The following is a 20,281-nucleotide window of genomic DNA, read 5'->3' on the forward strand; positions in this document are numbered from 1 at the left end:
TGATTTGCAAAATAACTTAAGTTTATAAATTAGTCATAGTCCTGGATTGGGGAAAAAGTTACCAGTTCTTAATCAATCATACTCAAGTATTCAAAGCACAAAAATATAACAAATTATACAAATGTGAAGAAGACCATCTTATCTTGTTTAACTGTTAAATTAAATTTAAAGATACACAATTATGACTGTTTTTAGCCATTAGAACCAATCTTCACCTTAACAGCACCTTTAACATACAGAAATACACTGCACCACTAATAAACAGTTGCTTAAAATCTTCTATTGATGGTGCTGTGGTCATGTGGAGCACAAATCGATAAAAAAATGACCTTTCTCTATTATTCATAACCTGACTGATCTCAGCTATAACCTAAGGAGGTCAGCAGATAACCAGCACAGCTCAGAGATTACTTCCTCCATGCAAGATATGGCAGTATTCTTCAGTTCCTGTGTTTTATTGTTCCGAATAAAATAAAGGCACAATATGAGGTTGATCTAAAGGGTGAAGACACATTTACATAAACACCCACACACTATGGTAAAAAAACAAACTCAGCTTTACTTTAATCAGTCACTACACGTAAACATATCTTGTCTTCACTAAGGTGTTGCCAAACCTTTATCAACACATACACCACCTGCCTACTGAGCTACTGAGCATACCAGGTAACAGTATGAGTAGTCAAAGATGTAGGTGGAGACACAAAATGTGATCAATAAAAAAAAGGAACCAATTATTCATTAAAAGGGGTGATTTACTTCTTGAGCCCCATCTTCTAGTACCGGGGACAAAGTTTCACTTTAGCCTCTTTCCCCCTGATAATACTGCTTTATCGCATGTTTTTCAAACATGGCTCGACCCGATAACAATCAGCATTTGGCTTCTTCCCATTGGTAAAAAAGCTGGGTCTAACCCCTTGCTTTGGGTTAGCGATGATTATGTCACCAGTGTGACATAAATCACTAAAGTAAACAATGGAGAGCCACATGTAAGGAAGACCCGATGTAGTCAGTGTGCTTTATTGTTTTGCTCTATTATCTGTCCAAATCCCTCTTAACAGTTCAGCGCCATGTTTATCAAATGAAAACAGAGTTGTTTCGGCTTGTTAGATCAGACCCTACTGGAGCGGTGTGTTGACGTCCCTACGTTGCACTCAATGGTGTCACGTAATTTAGCGGGTCGTCCCGGGTCTGGTGTTCCCACAGCAAGCCGATCGGAGCCGAGGCGATTTTAACAAATGTTGCTTGCCGACTCATTAGAACCGTGTAAACATACGTCAGCAAGCTGTCCCCACTATTACTGTAAATTCCCTAAAGCACAATGCATTAAAATAAACCTGTCGAAAGAAAAAAAAAGTTTTTATTCTTACTTTTCTATTAAACAACAGCAGCCGTGTTCATGCTTATAACTGTGATTGAGTCTCCCGAGCGTTACCTTTCTTTTGATACCAAAATAATTCAGTTATAGTTTGTTAGTGCTAATAAAAAAACACTTAAACTTGGGCATGTTATTTTAGCACCAACGTCAGAAGAACCCCTCGGGGCAGATGAGGTTAATATAGAGCATCGGCATAAAAGTAAAGGTTAAACTGAGTGCAGAGTAATTATGTACTCTTTTCTCTAAAACCTATTAAGTGTTTTTCAGGGTTGTGCTAAAAATAATTTCTTCTGATTATTCACCCTCATTAAATATTTCAATAGATTCTTATCCCTAAATAATAACAATTTAAAGTCTGGATTTACAATATGCTGAAGATAAACCCCTGCATCATGATCCAACCTCTAAACCTCTCTGTTGGTGATTTTTTTTTAGGGTTATCAAAACTCTCCCTCTTAACTTTTAAAAATTGACTGAATCTTACTGGACTATTTCAGCCAAAATGAGGTTTAAATTATCTTGCAAGATTGGCTTGACAAAAATAAAATAAAATTATACTACTGTATTTTGGCCATTTTCATGACTGCATCTTACTCTGTTCATGTTTTTCACATTTATTTTCAAGGTTACTCTCATCTATCCTACAATTAACTTATTTAAAAAGACTGCATTCAAATGCTTTATATCAGATGCCATACTGACTTCCTAATGACTGAAATAAACACATAGTTGTTTAGTTTCTATAAAATAAGAAAATGTAAAGTTGATATACCAATAAAAATGTAAAAACATGGAAAAGAAATAAGATCAAGATTATTCTGTCCTCCTGCTTGTTTACCATCAATCAAGGACTTTGATTACATCAAATAGCTCAGCGATGAGTCAAAGGTCCAAAATCATTATCTTCTTCACAGTTTTCCCAAGCATTTCACCTATGATTTGCCTTCCGTTTGTTAACATAGTGATTTGTTAGGAGGCAACACGCCACCCACGCTTCGACTGCTATACGTAGACAGGCCATATGGAGGAGCAGACACCTCCTCATATTCACTCAACAGAAGTGTGTGTGTGCCTGTGTGAAGGGGGAAAAGAAAGGTGGGGGTGTGACAATGAAGAGAAACTTATTCGATAAACCGACCGACAGAGGAGGTAAAGTGAGATAAGAAAGAGTAGGCGAGAAAGACAATAAAGCAGCAAGTGAAAGGCAGACGGAATGGGCATGAGAGATTCAGGAGTAGATGAACAATCTTTCTTCTTTCGGTAGCAGCTGTGAGGTGGAGGACAGACAGAAAGGGAAGCATGGTGATATATCCAGTAAAGGAAGAAAATATTCCCATTTATCTATAGCCTCGTTAAACAGTCCCCTGCACATGTAGAAGAGCTCTTAGAACTTTTCACATTTTCACAGACAGTGGCTTCTGCACTTCTCCACCACAGAACAAAGGGGATCAGATCCCGGGTCTGAGGGGAGGAGCTGGTTGGCCCTTATAGTGTATCGCTACCTGGACCAAGGAGTAAAGTATGTGTGCTTTGACAGTTCATTTAAACATTTTAACACAATTTTACACGATAAGCTTGGTCTGAGGTATTATTGGTCATTCATAATTGCAAAGATGCATGCGTTCCCTTGAAGACCATTATCATAGCGGGAGATTGATTTAGATGCCTGAGAAACAACCTGAGAAATATAGCTGTTTATTATAAATCACTGTAAAAACTACAGTATAAGTCACATCCCTCAGGCATTATTGTACTTTTGTCCTTTTTAACATTGAAAATAACAAAGCAAGTCCTAAAATTTGAACTGTTTCCTTCATTCTATTTCATTTTTCCATATTAATCCAGATCTGGAAAAAGGTTCCAGAAGATGGATCCCTTTTCCCTTTACCAAGCTTGAGTTCTCTCATCGATCCAGTTTTCCTCCTGTGTGTTTAAAGTAGCCCTTCCAGAAAAACTATCTAAGCAAAGAAAGTTTCTGTTTGTTTTCAGTTGTTTCACTGAAACAAAGAAAAGTCTCAAAGCAGACAGTGTTCTGGGATTCGGCTGCCCCTGAGCAAAGTATCTCAGACAGGCTGTAGGGATGTCAAGGAGACTGTGGAGAGGGATTTGGACTCTCGAGGACAGCTTATCCGTTTGACACAAGCATGGCTATAGTAGTCAGGCAGCAAAGTACAAACACTCTACTGTCGAGATGCATCATGTCTCTGCTGAAACCCCACATTCTGCTCCAGAATAAGGTCAGCCAACGTTCGCACAGAAGCAGTATAGAAAGTTATTCAGCAACTTTGATTACCCCACAACAGACAGAAGCTGTTTGTTTTTCATGCAAAATGTTTTTTTCTCAAATAGAACCAGTTATTTTAGGTAAAAACATAAGAATGCAATAAACTCCTTCTGTTATCCTACTGATAAAAAAAAAACTTATTGGATCACTGAACTCAGGGCTTAAGAAGGCCTAACTCTTGGCAGGTGTGAACACATAATCTCCCTCACTCTGACTGTGCATATGCAGAAAGTGTGAACATTTTACACTTTTACATCCTCCATTGCTTTGCGATGACAGCAGAGGGAGTAGCTGGATTTAGTTTTTTTTTAATCTGACCAAGACTTTCTACAGAGTAAGGGTTTTGGATTCCACAGATTATCCTGAATTAAACAGAAAATAATCCTGCTTTAAAGTCCTAATGTCTGTAAAGAGACTATACCACATGTAAGTCATCTACGTATATGAGTCAATTTGATTCATAATAAATATAGATATGTGGTGCATTGTCTAACATAATCCATGTGTTGTGCAGGAAGAGCTACCTTTTTGCACACCAGATTTGCCCTGCTATTCCTAGAGATCTACATAACCTTCATATGATCCCTAATATTTTTTGTACACGGATAATCAAGGATCACATTCAGCAAATTAATGAAAATCAGACCTTAACCGTGAGGACTTCTTAAAGCAATAGCGGTGCACTCAAACCTCTCAGATTGGACCTTTCCCCGACAAGAATGATTTAACCATTCAAACTGTTCCCCCACTGGACTTCAGGATTAACCCCCGCCCTGCTAAAAAAAATAAATGTTCATATGATGTCCTGATATTTCAAATTACACTCAAGATAAAAATCTTAACATTGGTTCATATTTTCAGACTTTAGGAGATATCTAGGATGCAGATTTTGTTTTTAAATGACAAAAAAATAAATGGTTATAAGACAAAAACAATTTCAGAGGGGAAGTTTGATGAAAACTTTATTTAAAATCAAACATGCTGTTTTAATCAAGAGTTAAAGAGTCGACTAGGGTGGATGTTGGGGGTTTAATTTGCTTTTATAGAGACTACAGGAAAACAATTCCCACTCTGACATGCCGTAGCTGACATCAGGGCTACAACAGGGACTATACTCAGTAGCAATAGCTAAGAATTGAGACCAGGGCATTGAAGATCCGGTTTAAATAGTTTTATTTTATTTATTTATTTTTTACACTTTATCCATCACTGACTGCACAGTAGCACGGTGGGTAGCACTGCTGCCGTGCAGCAAGAAGGCTCCAGGTTCGATTCTCGGCCCGGGGTCTTTCTGCATGGAGTTTTACACGCGTGGGTTCTCTCCGGGTATTCCGGCTTCCTCCCACAGTCCAAAAACATGACTGTTAGGTTAACTGGCTTCTCTAAATTCTGCGTAGGTGTGAGTGAATGGTTGTTTGTCCTGTGTGTCTCTGTGTTGCTGTGCAATGGACTGGCCAATGTCCAGGGTGGACCCCACCTCTCGCCCATAGGCAGCTGGAGATAGGCGGCAGCACCCCTCGCAGCCCTGTTAGGGAAAAGAGTGACGGAAAATGGACGGATTTATGGATTGTTCATCACTTTAATCAGACTTGCTGTCTTTAAAGTACTCTCTAAATTGGCTTAACCTTGTCTGGATTGTTTCAAATATTCATTTAGGCATCTTTGATGAAAGCCTTTTTAAAAAGCTGCTCCATGGGGTAAAAGGGGCTTCAAAAAAAACATCCACAGTCTAAACCCTTTTTACATTTGCTCCCCGAAGGAGAGGACAGCTACAGATTAAACCACCCCTTAATCTATAGTAGTAGAGTAGAATTAGAATGAGAGTTTTGTGTTTTTGTTTGTGTGGGGGTGTTGTTTAGCTCACTTTAATCATTACTGAATCTATACTGGTTTAATAAATCATGAATGGAATTCACTTAAAGGTTTTAATTTTTGTTATGATTTTAAACAAATTCTGGGAATAAATATGTGATAAATCCTGCTGAATAAAACACTTATCCTACATATATTTTGATAACTTGTTGAAATAACTGGTGTATAATAGCCTAATTATGAGGAAAACATATTCAGGTTTCTGGTGTTTTGTAGTGAGATGCAGTGAACACTTAGCAGAAGATGGCTGCTAATTATGCTAATTCTTTCCAATTAACCTCAGTCACTATGGAGACTAAACTACAAGGGGTTATGTCAGTGTTTAAGGTCGCATTATTTTCAAGACTCTGCTTGGAGGGAAATGCTCCTGGGGTAAACAGTCATGCAGCAGGTGGGCTAAGAGAATTAGTGTAAATACAAATCAGGAAATGTTAAAGACACAAAAATGCTCTAACAGTTACAGAATGATTAAAGGTCAAACATCTGCAAACCTCAGAGCTCCAGGGGCTCATGAAAATATATTCCTACGAAAAATTAATGAATGAAAGGAAATCAAATGTTCATGTAATGAAATATGCATTAATTCTTATTACACAACACTAATTATGAATCAGTAATTAGTCCCAGAGGAGCCGCTAAACATCATTTTTGACATGTTAATCAGCTTTTAGGTATAAAGGCTGCAACAAAAAGATTAAACGAATCATGCAATCTGCTTCATATTGCAAACACCTGCAAGTTGTGCCCCGAACAGCTGTTTTCATCCCAAAACAAGCTTCATTACTTTAATGACCCTTCAGTCTTTTTCTCTAGAAAACACACTTTAGTGCAGCTATATTGGTTTACAATATGCACTAACATTTCTCTCTTCAGTGAATTAGTGTATAATACATAATAAGGTAAAATTTACACAATGATTAGAAAATTGTTTGCATTCTGAAAACAATTTTTATCTGAAAACTCAATTTTTTTTTCCAGTTAAAACGGGAGTTTTAACATTTCTGCACCATTCCAGACTCTATTTTATCTTTTCATTACTTACTTAAGGCTTTTCAAATCTCACCTTCGATAATCAAACTCAATCAAACTCAGAAAATGTAATTTTTTCTAAATCTATAAGTCAGAACAGCAACTGCATAATTGTGAAATTGTTAGAAACTGTGTCGCTGTCATTTTATCAATTATGATTTTTTTTTCCTATATTAACTTTTAATTTTAAGCTCACTTTAAAAGCAGTTTTTTCTGCAAACCATTACAGAAAACGGAAACTTTTCCAATGAGCCCTGACAGCCCTATAGTCAATGATTTTAAAGCTTTATAGGGGACTCAATTAAATACTTTGAAAATCTTAACTTTTTAAGTTAAGAGCGTAATTGGAGCTCAATACATTATTACTTTTGTAAAAAAATATGTTTATTTTGATAGAATACATTAAGGTCAATCTAATAAAAAGAAACAGTCACTTGCCCTAATATGTTAGCAAAAATAAAAAAAGTGCTTTGATAAGAAATTCATGAAAAAACACTCACAGAGAGAAAAAAACTATTTTTTTTGTCAGAACATTATTGTAAAGCATTAATGCATCAGTTCTGTTACAGGCACCTACATTTTTTACTCTATATCTTAGTTTATTAACTTTTTAACTTTTTTCCTCTTAAATGTAACTCAAACTAATGTACAGTAGCTAGCAGATCAAATTTTTCAAATACCAAAATGACATGTAGTAGTATCTTTGCTGAATGGGTGCATAGGGGGAAACTCCATTTGTTAGGGGAAAACCAAAGTGAAAAGTGCTTAGCTAGAAAAGTGACTAATACACTGGAAAAAACGATCTAGAAATAAGTAAAAATGTCTTAAATTAAGTGTATTTACCCTTAATTTGAGTAAGCGATTGAGGTAGTTTGCCAATGGAATGAGTATTTTTACTCTTAAAATAAGATAATTAGATAATATGCACTTGAAACAAGACAATGCAGTTGTGTTTTCTTATTTTAAGTGTAAATTCTCTTGTTCCATTGTCAAAATGTATCTTTTAACTTCTCAATCCAAGAACAAATGCACTTATTTTAGGAGAAAATGACTTATCTAGATTTCTATTTTTTCCAGTGTAAAAGTAGAAATGACAGACAGAGACAGAGATTTCTGCTAAGAAACAGTAGCTAAAGAAATCAAGGGGGGGAAACTTCAGAAGTTAGGAGGTAGGAGATGGATTGGTTTAAATTATGAGATTTAGAGATCCATCAGAGGCCAAAAATGTAAAGACATCCCATTATCCATAATCAGACAATAAAGTTGACCATTAAAGGGGAATTTCATTTTTTTTACATTTGGCCCTTGATTTTACGTTATTACATCATGTTCTACTCACCCATGTGAGTTTTGTGTCATTGGGAGCCATTCTGAAGATATTCCATTAGGTTATATCCAAGTAACATCTTCCTATGGGCAACGAGTTGAAGGCACAAACTAAACTAAATTCCATTTGGAGAGGGAGATCATCTGTGGTAGCACTATCTTCCAGGCATGTGAGTAAAACTAGCAGCAGTTCAGTGGACAGGATGAAGGAAAGGTAGCCGGCGCGTGCAGATGACATCATACACACTCTGTTTTAAGAAAATATAAATATAAAATATATAACCGCGGATGTCTGGGGGACAGTGATTCGCCCACATGTTATGAATGCTGGCGTACCATAAAGAATAAATTATGAACAGTTTAGTTTGTGCCTTCAACTCGTTGCCCATAGGAAGACGTTACTTTGATATAACAGAATATCTTCGGAACAGCTTCAAATGACACAAAACTCATATGGGTGAGTAAACATGATGTAAAAACGTAAAATCAAGGGGCCAATGTAAAAAAGAAAACAGCGTTCCCCTTTAAGCCGGGCAAACAATTTAGGATTGTTTGTCCTTTTCAGGCCGGTCTTCCTGTCATGCGACAATTTTTTTGGATGTCATGTAGTATAAGGGGATAACAGGGGCCGATCAGCCACTTGCAACCACCTCCCGATCAGGAATCGTGAGAAAAAATCAAACATGTTTGAAATTCAGTCGGCCATCGTACGGTGTTCATGGGCAAATCCTGCTGTTGAAGCAGAGCTACAAGCCGATTTACCAGAACCTCGAGACCCTCACATGTGCAAACGAGGGAGTTCTTCTTCTTCTTCCAGATTGACGAGTCCGACCAGCACCATCTCTCAGCGCCGAGTTCGACGTGTGGATTTTGGACATGCAGTGTGGGCAGGTAGATTATATCAGAGCTACGGGCCGTACAGTCTAAGAACAAACATCGTAAGCAGTGAACTTTTAAACCCTGTGGTTTGGTCGTACAGTTGGAGCTATAGCTGCGTGCAACGATTGGAAATATCTTAATATCGTACGAAATATCGTACGCCCAGCTGAGAGTCAATATATTCATGAAGAAAAGTAAGCTCAGCCTTCCTGCCACCAGTAACCTACTGTACCACCAGGAGCTGTTTAATACACTTGGTCAAATACTCATCAGGAATACTGGCAACCGGTTTGGAGTCTGTTAATGAGACGCCCCAAAGTACAGGTATCATCAAGACCAACAAGAGCAAACTGATGCTGCTCTGGAAATTTATCTGGTTGAATGTTATAAAGTTGAAGTCCATTATTTGACAGTAAGAAACACAATCCGCTGTTAAAAACAGAAAACAGGCCACTCTTCTTTAACTGAGTCATATTTAGCACATAGACATTAGTGATCAGCCAGAGGAGCAAAGCAGGTTCATGACCATAGAGTAAATATGGATGCCTAAAGGGCATCTCAGAAGAATTTTGTTTCACCTCTGAATATCAATAGATTCATTTCAACACTCATAAAGTATACGTTAAGAACGTCATCAAACTGCATAGAGGAAGGTTAGAGAGGAAAGAGAAAAATGATGCAGCACACCTACACAGAGTTATTTCTGCTAGATGGAAAAACTCCAGCTCATGAAATTAAAGATGTATTTGTCCTTCCCCTGTGCTTTGGAAAAGATTCAAAATGCATTATTTAAAAAAAGAAATAGGCTTTACTTTTATCACTTCTTAAGACTATACACTAAGCAGCCAACTGCTCAAGCAACACCCAGCCAGACTACCGAGGCCTTCAATGTCAACAAACACATAAAAGAAAAGAAAATAAGATTCCAGCAAATGTGTACCCATTTTAACAGATGGAAGCCAAAGTGGGTAATATTTAAAACGCATGTTAAGCTTTTCTCCTGAACATGTATATAATTATTGTTTGGAGCTTTTGAGCAAATGTACAGGAGATGGATGAACTATGAGGACAAATGTTAAAGTGAGAGGAAACAACATAGGAGGAAGTGGCAGGTCAGATTGGTCCTCTGCAGTCAGCCTATTTTTCTAATTGCTCAGCTTGTCAGAACAGCAGCAGCAAAGTGGAGCAGAAAAGGGGACACCTTGACCTCACACTTTGTTCCTTTGTTCTATCAGCATGAACAATGAATTACCAAAGCCCTGTTTTTATCTGGTATGTTTCCAATGTAAGATTTAAGACATTTAACACAAATGTTTTTTAATGTTCTAAATCAGTAATGTCTTCCCAATGCATACACTTCTTTTATTTTTCCTTCAAGCTATTCTAGATTAAAGCATAAAAACGAATTTGTTAACATCTGAAATTGCTTTGTATTGTGTAATATCTACAGTGCTTTTCAAATGAACTTTTAATCTATTTCAGTATCTAACTGATTATCTTCCAATACTTTGCTCTATCCATCTTTTCATTACTGCATATCTTGCCACCACCGTGCTTCATCATAGTAATATTTTTATCTTTCTTTTTTTTAATCAGTGTTGTTCTTTTTTATCACTCAGTTATTTTTTTGTATAGGCCACAAAGTTCAGTTCTGGTCCCATGGAACAACAGCCTTTTCTCTCACTTTCTTTTAGCAAGGGTATTCCTTTTTTCACCCCTCCAGGCCAGATTTTAGAATACATCACTAATGATTGTCTTGTTAACAGGTGGGCACCTGAGCTGTGGGTCTGTGCTAGGCATGGCCGGTTTAAAAACTACTGTTTTTTCCATCTTACCGTCTTTTGATCTATAAATCTATTCCACAGAAAAAGTGGTCCGATTTCACAGGTGCATTGTTAGCATCATAACCCCTTCCCCGCGCTCCCCTGTATCTACTAGCTTTACAGGCCGAATGATGTCTAAAAACGTATCTTCTGCACACTGCTGAAGCCTGAAACTCATTAAAGTTCACTATTAGGTAATGCTTCTGCAAACGCAAGAAGACGGAATGTAATGGTCAAGAGTAAGAACATTACTTGCATCTTAATGGGACTGTGCAATTAATCAAAGGTGAAATTGATGCTGTTTTAAAATGAAGAACCTACCTTTAACTGTCAGTCAAAGCATGTACAGTAGGAGATGTTGAATTTGATTTGTTTTAAGTGAACGACTAAAAGTACTGAATACATGCTTAGAATTTCTGTTGCTTGTTGGTACATGTAATGATAAATTAAATATATAAATATATAAATATAAACATTAAAACCATATTAATTTCCAACGTGACACATTAGGCCAATAAAATACCTGTGCAGTGTACCTTGGTTGTCTCATCTATTAAAACACTGGAATTGTTGTCATACTATTAAATAAACTCTGTTAATCATAGCATTAGATTAAAAAAAAAACGTATGAATGGCCACATAAAGGGGCATTTTTGCATGACACAGTGATCTAAAAACAGCCACCTCCAACAATTAAAGTTGACTTTGATTATAGAGATTATGTTGAAGATCAGCCCACGATTCAGCAAGCGTTTCTCTTTTTTTCTCTTTTCTTTTTTACTGCAGTAAAATAACACAATTTATAGCTTCATAGCTTTATAGCTTCAGTCATAATACTGTGTTATTTTTGCTTAAGATTATGAACTAATCAGAATTTAATACCGGCCCATGTTCAGTCTACTACTAGCACATTCATAACAGTTAAAAGTGATGATGGATAAAACTGCAAAGTGTGTGTTTGTGTGGGGGGTTCTATAATTTAACACCTGCTTGAATTGTCCATTTCTGTCTTCCTGATGTGTCTGCTGTCCTCCTTGGTCTTCCTAATGCTGTCTGATCTCCAACGTTCTTTAGCAAAACTTAATGTTGGCATGGAAATGTGTCCATTAAAGCACACAAAAAGTAATCTAACCAGACATCTCATTTTAGAAGAATTAGTATCATTTTAGAAGAACTTTACAACCTGTTTGTTACATTTTATCAGTCAGATTTTCAGATCTTCACCTGAAACTTTTAGTGACGGTTCATTTAGTAAGTGCCATGTTATTCTATTGTTTCTTGTATATGGATTGGATGAGAGGGGGCTGCACAGTGGCGCAGTGGGTACCACTGTTGTTTTGCAGCAAGAAGGTTCCTGGTTCGATTCCTGGTCCTGGCTCATTCTGCAGGGAGTTTGAATGTTCTCCCTGTGCATTTGTGGGTTCTCTACAGATACTCCGGCTTCCTCCAACAGTCCAAAAACATTGCTGTTAGGTTAGTTCTCCCAGTGTGTGAATGGTTGTTTGTCTGTGTTGCCCTGATGAACCGCCCAGGGTGTACCCCGCCATTCACACATTGACAGCTAAAGATGGGCAGCAGTACCACTCGCGGAAGGATGGATGGATGGATGGATGGATGGATGGATGGATGGACTCATACATATGCATTTACACGTGTGTATGCTGATGTAATAGTAGATGCTTCATATTAAATTTGAAATAAGAAGTAAAGCAAAACATCAGCCATCATATAACTCAATCAAACCAAATATCAAATAAAAGCTTCGTTTTAGCTGCTGTTCTCCGCATCCTTGATAGTATTAAGCTCTCTGGTCTCTCAGTCAGCCATAAAGCAGAGGAGACTTTAAGCACTGACATATAACTTAAGACTTTGGATTAGTGTGAATATCTCAAATCAAAGACAATGAAGCCATGACAATAGCGCGTCGGCACAATAACTGCTATCTGAATAGAACTGTCAGTTCAGAAGATGATAGGAGCAGGAAGCAGTATGCTTCCTATCATCAGTTAATTTAGAATAAGGAACTCCTGACGTCCCTGTCCTTCACTAGGAATTATAAGGTTCACTAAAATCCTTTGTTTGAAACAAAGTCTACCTCACAGAGTAAAACATACATTAAAATACATTACATTGTGACATGCAATGTGTGTGACACATGCTAATGTCCTCACTTTTATATGTTTTTGGTTTAATAATGGAGAGCTGCAGTCATTTGCCACATGTGTCAGGACTCCTGTTTTTGTGTTTCTGTGTATGTCTCCTTTCATCCACCAGGAGGCGCCTGGTCCTGGTCCGCCTCCTCACACACCTGCTGATGGTTTCCTCGTTAAACGGAGTGTTCTTAAGCTGCTGACTGCCACTTCTTCGACGCCAGAGTGTTTGCCAGTTTAGGGTACTCTAGCCAAGCTGAGTTTTTGCTGAGTCAAGCTGAGCTTTGTCAACCTGAGTTTAACTTTGTTTTTGTCTTTGCCTCTCGGCAGGAAGTCATCCTGCAAACTGGATTTCTTGGACCTTCACTCCCTGGAAGGATCAACCGAGTTTCTAACTGAGCTGGGATTCAAACAGGAGGTTAACTTTTTTTGTTTAAGTTGCTATCCTGATGGCTATATTCCCAATTTGACAAGCTTCATAGAAGCTTGTCAAAGATAGAAATGAAGATAGACCTGCTGCATTTCAAAGATAGAAATGCAGCAGGTCAGGTGTTTAGCCAAATGGGTTAAAAGAATAGGATTTAAAACATGTTTTATTTTATGTAAACTGTTTTCTTAAACAAAAATAAAACAATCCATTCCATCCACAGCAGAGTTCTTGAACATCCCACAAAGTTCAGCCTCTGCTTGAACAACGTGAATCACAGTAATCCCACTGCTGTTGTTTTCTTTTAGTCAGTTAAGAGTATGTGTGCATCAGTGTGGGTGTTTGAAAACCGATGAAGGCTTTAAACACTCCCCATAATCAGTGCACCCTTAGTCATCCACAGAAAGCATGAGCGGTACATGGAACTGGAGAATGTGTACCGTGTCCAACCTACAGCGGTAATTACCTTCAACGTGATGAACAGTACAGGCCGTGTGCGGAGGCTGCAGCAAAGCTTTTATCTGAAGGCAAAAATGAAAGTAATAATGGGATAATTGTTTTGGAAGACGGCTATCTCAGCTCCTTGCAAAGCCCCACTACCTTCTGCCGGTGAGCCGAGTGTCTGATTTGGTTCTAACGTGAGCGTTGGGATATAAATATAAGTGGAAATATGTAAAGTCTTGTTGTATGGTTTTGTGTATAAGAGATAAAGTGTGAATACGATTAACCTTTTTAATCAAGCTCCATTACTGCCTCTTTTAATCCCTGCCCTACAGCACCAACTTAATGCCTTTTCTCTGCCACTGATAAATATTTGTATAGGATCCCTTAAAGGGAAAATCTGCATGCCTGGAAAAAATAGCAAAAGTTGGCAGGGGAATTTTAGTAAAACACCAAATCGTCCTCTATTCAATGTTTTGATGGAGAGCATTTTGTTTTTCCATGTGTTTCCTCAGCATCAGAGGCGAAAACAAGAACATTATCAGAATGTTTTTAAGTTGCATCACAGATGGAAAACAACAACAAAAACAAAAGATTCAGGTCATGTTTGGTTTATAATCCATTCGAAAATCCTAATAGATTAAATGCTTCCCTGTTATCTGATTTTGATGTTGCTGTTAAAGTAATAATTTGTGTTGCCCTGGATGGTAACACTCTCTAACAGCTTCAGCCATCGAATTCACAAGTAATTAGCTTTTTTTTTTGGCATTGCTATGAACATTTTGCAGAACACTAAATTCAGCTTCATGACAGCGAACTCGTCTCCTTCCCGGTAGCTGGGTATTCTCTTGCTTCTTTTCATGTAATTGGTTTAAGAGATAAACGGGGCACCTTCAGGCATCTGGAAATCGCCCAAAGGATAAATCAGGCTCGTCTAGGTTTATTATTCTCTCCCTGATATCTTCCCTGATTTTATCCGATTTTCCCATGATGATGTCACGTGAGGTATCAGTGTGGTTTAGCTGTTGACTTTAAATGCATCAACACTTGACGCAAAATTTACTTTGAAAGCCAACACTTAAAAAGCCAAGACATCTTTACTTATCTTCCTTCAAAGTAATGTTTTGTTAGTAATTTCTGTTAAAAACAAGGGTTATGTTTCCTATTGAACAGTGCAACCTGCTTTTCACTGTATAAAACTTGTTCAGCAGTTGTTGACTTTCAGGGCATTACAATTTTCCGCCGTATTGCAAGGATTTCTTAACCTGACTCCGCCAGATGGATTTGCTGGATTTGCTCTGCATATCCATCTGGAAACCTTCCGTTGAAGTAATTTTGGGAAGGGGCGAAAATACTGGTTAGCTGATTGGCCTAAGTTGGTGATAGACGGGCCAAATAAACCAATCAGATCAACGAAGCATATGACGTACTAACAGAGCGACGACGAAAACACAACCACAAGCCAGGCACAAGCCAATCGATAGATCAAACTCTTGCTGAAACCAGTCGGGAGAAGAGCAAAAACATCTTTTCCTCTGAGAAGAGCCTCCAGAGCAGTGTTTTGCTCTTCTTTCAGTGAAGAAATATTCTGTAATTCCGATAAAACTTGCTCGATAGCCACGCTAACGCTAGTTTCATCGGCTGAAGCTGCCATGTTCTTTAGACTGAACTGTCGCGCTTCTCGTTGCGTCACACCTCAACTCGCCTCAAAGCCAACGCTGATTGGACGTTCGTTTGGTGAACGGGTCCAAATTTTCTTTAATGGAGAGTCTCCAGACTGATTTGCGAGTGAAACCTTGAAAGCTTGCGAGATCAGGATGGTCTCACGAACCTAAGGAGTTCTCGACGTTCCGCTTGATCTGAATGGCAAGAAATTCAGAAACTCTGAATTAATGTCGTCGCTTATTAATAAGGTGGGACATTTCTTTTCCTCCAACTGACTGTAGCTCCTACCTACTGGTAGTAAGAAGGGAGACAGAGAAAATGAGAGGAAAGCAGGGGAAAGAGACAGACGATGAGAGACGAATCAAGGAGACTGTCCTCTATTATGAATCAAGAGAAGGAAGGTGGGTGAAGGGAGCCTGCATTGACACTTTAAGCAATGGCAGAACTTCCTATAAAAGAAAGACTTTCTATCAAATCAGGGAAACTGAAGAAAATTGATATATTGAAATAAGAAACCAGCTGGTGGACTTCCATACTACATTTGGACATTAACTTCAGCAGGTTTATTTATTCTCAAGGCTGCCATTGATAACTGTTATATAGCATATGGCTGATCTACAAAAAATTGAGATGTCAGGTATAAGTAAAGCTGTATTGCAAAAGTTCCTTCATGGAAATATTTGAAATACAGAGATATAGCAAACTGTCCTGCCAGCAGAGATATGTAAGGAACGATGGGGGAGCTGGGTAAATGGCATGGGGACTAGGCGGTAAGGGAGGGCAGATTAAGAAGCATTTCACAATCTGCGCTCTTCATCCATCAACACAATCTGCAATGCTTTGACGAGAGAGAAGATGTGCATGCAAGCATTTTGACTGGAAATGTTTGCTTGGCACAGAAGGGTGCACAACACTCTTTGCCCTGTGCCTGTGGTTGTTTCTGTGTCTGCAGAATCAGCTCCGTCTGTCAAGTGAAACAAACGGTTTAGCACAGCAAAACAAAACTGAGAGACATCGTACAAAATCAAAAGGATTGTTATATTTTTCTGCCAAACAAAAACGGATCTGGTGCGACAAGCCGGAGAAGACGGCTTAATCCATCGCGGCATTTAGGCCAAATCTAACAAGGATGATGTTTCTATCAGGAGACTATGGGGCAATCTAGAACCAGAGTTCCACCATGTCATTACTCATAAAGATATTTAAAATTTCTGGGAATCCCCTCTATTTCAGGTCAGTCAAATTATGCTTATTAAGCCTTAAAATATTCTATATCAGTTAGTGAACCGAAGCTTGTTTGTGGTTGAAAAAAAACCATTAAAAAGACTAAAGGAGACAGCTACAACTTTAACTCCTCCTGGGCTCATTGCTGTTGTTCCAACCTTTAGCTGTACTTTAGGTTGCAAACTCTCTGAAAAAAAGGGACACCTCATGTACGTGCCAGCTGAACCAATTGCATTTACACCTCCTGGCATGGTGATTTTTTTTTAGCCTCCCTTTGACTCAAATCTGCATTGAATTAGGTGCATATTTGCATTGTGCTTTATATTCACTATCAAGGACTTTTTGCTCCCAAGTATTTTCCCATTCCTCCCTATATATCTGCAGGAGGAACATCGCTATGTGAAGGTGCACTGCCTGCAAAAGCAGCGTCGGCATTTAAATGACTCCGTTCGTCCCCCATACTGCTCTGTTGTCTCCATAGGTAACACTTCGCTAACACTCGGCCAACGGGATGAGGGTATTCTGGATCGTTACATGCATGTTGTCAGCTCATTGGTCACAATGCAGGACAGGGCCTGGAAACAAGTTTACCTCAAGTTCTGTATCTAACATGCCCTTGTTGTTCATTTTCCATTAGATTTTTACTGATTATTTTTTTACTCTCACAGTAATATTGGAAAAAGTGTGTTCCTTTTTCATTAAAAACGAGACAGGTACTTCTATTTCTAAATACGGAATGATTCCGTTTTTCAAGGTGACGGTTGGCAACCCACACTGTAAGTGTGCTGGCATTATAAAACCTACCTCCCCAGAAGGAAAGCTGCAACCTCATTTGACTTTGTTACAATTTGCTTATTTTTTAGTCTGCTTAAAGAAATTTAGGGCTGAGGCAAAGTCATTTTTTAAGAGTTAATATGGTGTTACTAGGATCTAGCAACACCCAGCTCCATCTTGTGCGACTGTAACCAACTATTCCTTCTGGAGAGGAATCCTTTCTTGTCGACGTCATCATTGTAACTAGAAATAAATATTTATATATTTTGGACTTGTCAAAATGCACACACAATTATATATCATATTTATTCTGTAAAATTTATACTTTTATTCTGTACTACTCTATTTCAGGTCCATTCTTCTCTATAAGGGAGGTAAGGAGGTAAATGGGTAATACAATACAATATTTATATCATTAGCTCCGCCAAGGAGGTTATGCTTCTAATGATTGTTAGCAGGATTAGTTAAAAAGTTATGAATGGATTTTAATGAAATTTTGGCAAGAGGTGCGACTCATGCCAAGGAACAATTCTTTAGAAAATTGAGAATTATCCACATCATCTGCCAGTTTTGGCTATAGACGGATGTCTGTGCTCTCTGTTTTAGGTCTAGTATCACTGTGTAATGCATCTCTTAATAAAATAATGATTTTATGTCTCCATTACTTTAGATTAGTTGTTTTCATGATAATGTTATTAGCCCTACGGCAAATAACAGTAAGAGAGATACAGGTACATATAAAGTTTTTAAATGGTAAAAAAGACTTTCCAAAGACCCATGTGAAGGTTTCATATTTTTGGCAGCTTTCTCAGTTATTTTCATACATTTATTTATATGAAAAATTGTGTTTTTTTAAAAACATGCTATATTATTTTATTATTTAAATAATGTCATACCTAAACAAATGTGCAGCATTTTAAAGGAGCTGCGTTTTTCCTGAAAACAGCGTGTTGTTACTCTAGGGAAACACTTTTTCTCTGTTCTCTCTCTGCTTCTTAAGGGCTCTTTAAGGTAAGGGTTTTATCTTTCATTTACACATTTGCACATTTCTGCTCTCATGCTGGGATCCCTTCTCTGCTCTCCATAAAGGTAGTCCTGGAGGGAGGTTTTCTTTGCTGCCATGACAACATGAGATCGCTTTGGTTTCCCATGACGACAGAACGAACCGAATAGGCAGTGTTTTGGTTGATGCAGATGATTTTGAAGCAATAATTGGATGATTTACATGCTCACACCATCACACACTTTTTTCTACATATATGTAAACCTTAGATGAGATTATGATTTGGAAAAGTGAAATTAAGACAATAAATGTATTTTTGTACATTACGTCCAGAAATCAAAGCTTGTTTTCTTGATATAAGAGATTCACATACTTGATTGCTGCACCAGAAGCTAATTCACATCAACATGCTAGTTCAGTCATTCCATTCACAATCTCCCTGGTAAGTAGCCTCTGCACTGCTGGGCTTAACCTCTTTTATTGCTTTGACCTAAGCATAAGCAGAACACTAAGCATAACAGGGCTGAGTCAACTTAACCCAAATATATGCAACCACCAAACACAAAGTACCCAAAATGCTTGCCCTACTAAAGACTATAACTCCATCTTGGACTAACTCACCATTGTCTCAAATCACCACATCACCTATTTATATCATCACAAACAACCTGTGATGTTAATATAATCAAATTAATAATAGATCCGAATAAAACAGCTTCATTCTGCCATGACTTTTCAAAATGAACAAAATCAGACTGACTGAGGGAAACAACATTTCAGTATCTAGCAATTGTGCTTTAGCTTTTTTAGCTAAAATATCTATAAAAATGTTGATTAAAAAATCTCAAATGAATCATTTATAAGTTATTTAAAGCCCCTGTCACACCTTGACTTAGAAAGCATCAGGCAAATATTGTCACGGTTTTGGTTATATTGTGCTTTACTTTGCTCTATGTTCCCTAGTTTTATTGGTTTATTCCTTTTTTTGTTGTAATTTCTAGATTTTTGTTAGTTCTCATGTTTTTCTGTTGCCCTCTTGTGTGTGTGTGTTCCTTTCCCCTTGGCTCCCTCGTTGTCTCCTCTCACACCTGTTCCTTGTCTGCTCGTTAGCCCTCCCTTTGTCTCTGTCAGCTATATATGCTCTCCCTCTGCTCTCACTCTTTGTTGGTTCCGCTGTTGTTGCTGGTCCTGTCATCGCTGCAATCGTCTCCCCTCGTCTCTCCCTGGCTCCTTCTACGCGTTTTCCCTTGATGTCTCCATGTCTGTTACATTTCAGTTAGATTTTTGGACTGCCTTTGTTAACCATTTTTTCATTAAATCTACAAGTATTCACCTCTGCCTCTCTGCCTCTGCATTTGGGTCCTCCAAACCTCAACCAAGACAAGACAAATATGAGTCAGTTTTGTATAAGTTATGAGCACGCTGAAGTACACTGGCACATGTCGACATACGGCAAGTACGTATGTCGAATTGACGCATGCCAGCGTATGCTAATAGGTGGGTCATAATTTACAGATAAAGGTACGTTAAGTGTAAGTTACTCATGAGTCGTGGTGTCCGGCTTATTCAAAACCTATCAGTAAATTGTGCATAACTTATCCTTAACTTATTAATAACTTATCTACAACGTATATTAACGTATTTGAGGGGTTCCAGACGACAGCTGTTCGTGTTTCAAATTTACAGCTACTGTAAAACATCGTATTGGCAGCGTTTTGGAATAAAAGTGTGTGCACATGTGGAAACCATCACTACTTCTCCAGACTTCATCCCCTTCATAGGGTGAGTGAGAAGCTGTGTGTGATGGATCTTCCCTGCCAAGAAACTTCCTAGCAGACATGAAGCTGAATCTGCTGTGCCTGCAAACCCTCTTTTTTTTTTTTTGGCGGGTGGTAAACAGCAGCTAGGTTAATACAGCGATCCATGAAATCTGTTTATGCAGGCCGGGCACCTCCAGGCGCATTACTGCCCCCCTCAGGACACTAAGGGAAGGCATTACGTGTGGG

General features: G+C 38.2%; 1 protein-coding gene and 1 long non-coding RNA gene across 2 annotated transcripts in view; one reads left to right on the top strand and one right to left on the bottom strand.

Annotated features, from left to right (window-relative positions):
- Positions 1–12,901, top strand: part of LOC119787978 — a 29,207-nt gene extending 16,306 nt beyond the window's left edge. Inside the window, exons 2-3 of the long non-coding RNA XR_005281403.1 lie at positions 2,816–2,897; positions 12,866–12,901. This is a non-coding gene — a long non-coding RNA (uncharacterized LOC119787978). The remainder of the gene's footprint in view (positions 1–2,815; positions 2,898–12,865) is intronic.
- nsg2 (neuronal vesicle trafficking associated 2) overlaps positions 1–20,281 on the bottom strand; it is a 56,087-nt gene that overhangs the window by 15,658 nt on the left and 20,148 nt on the right. The window lies entirely within an intron of this gene.

The sequence above is a fragment of the Cyprinodon tularosa genome, unplaced genomic scaffold, assembly GCF_016077235.1.
Source record: "Cyprinodon tularosa strain WSP-4 unplaced genomic scaffold, ASM1607723v1 ctg307, whole genome shotgun sequence".
Lineage (NCBI taxonomy): Eukaryota > Metazoa > Chordata > Actinopteri > Cyprinodontiformes > Cyprinodontidae > Cyprinodon > Cyprinodon tularosa.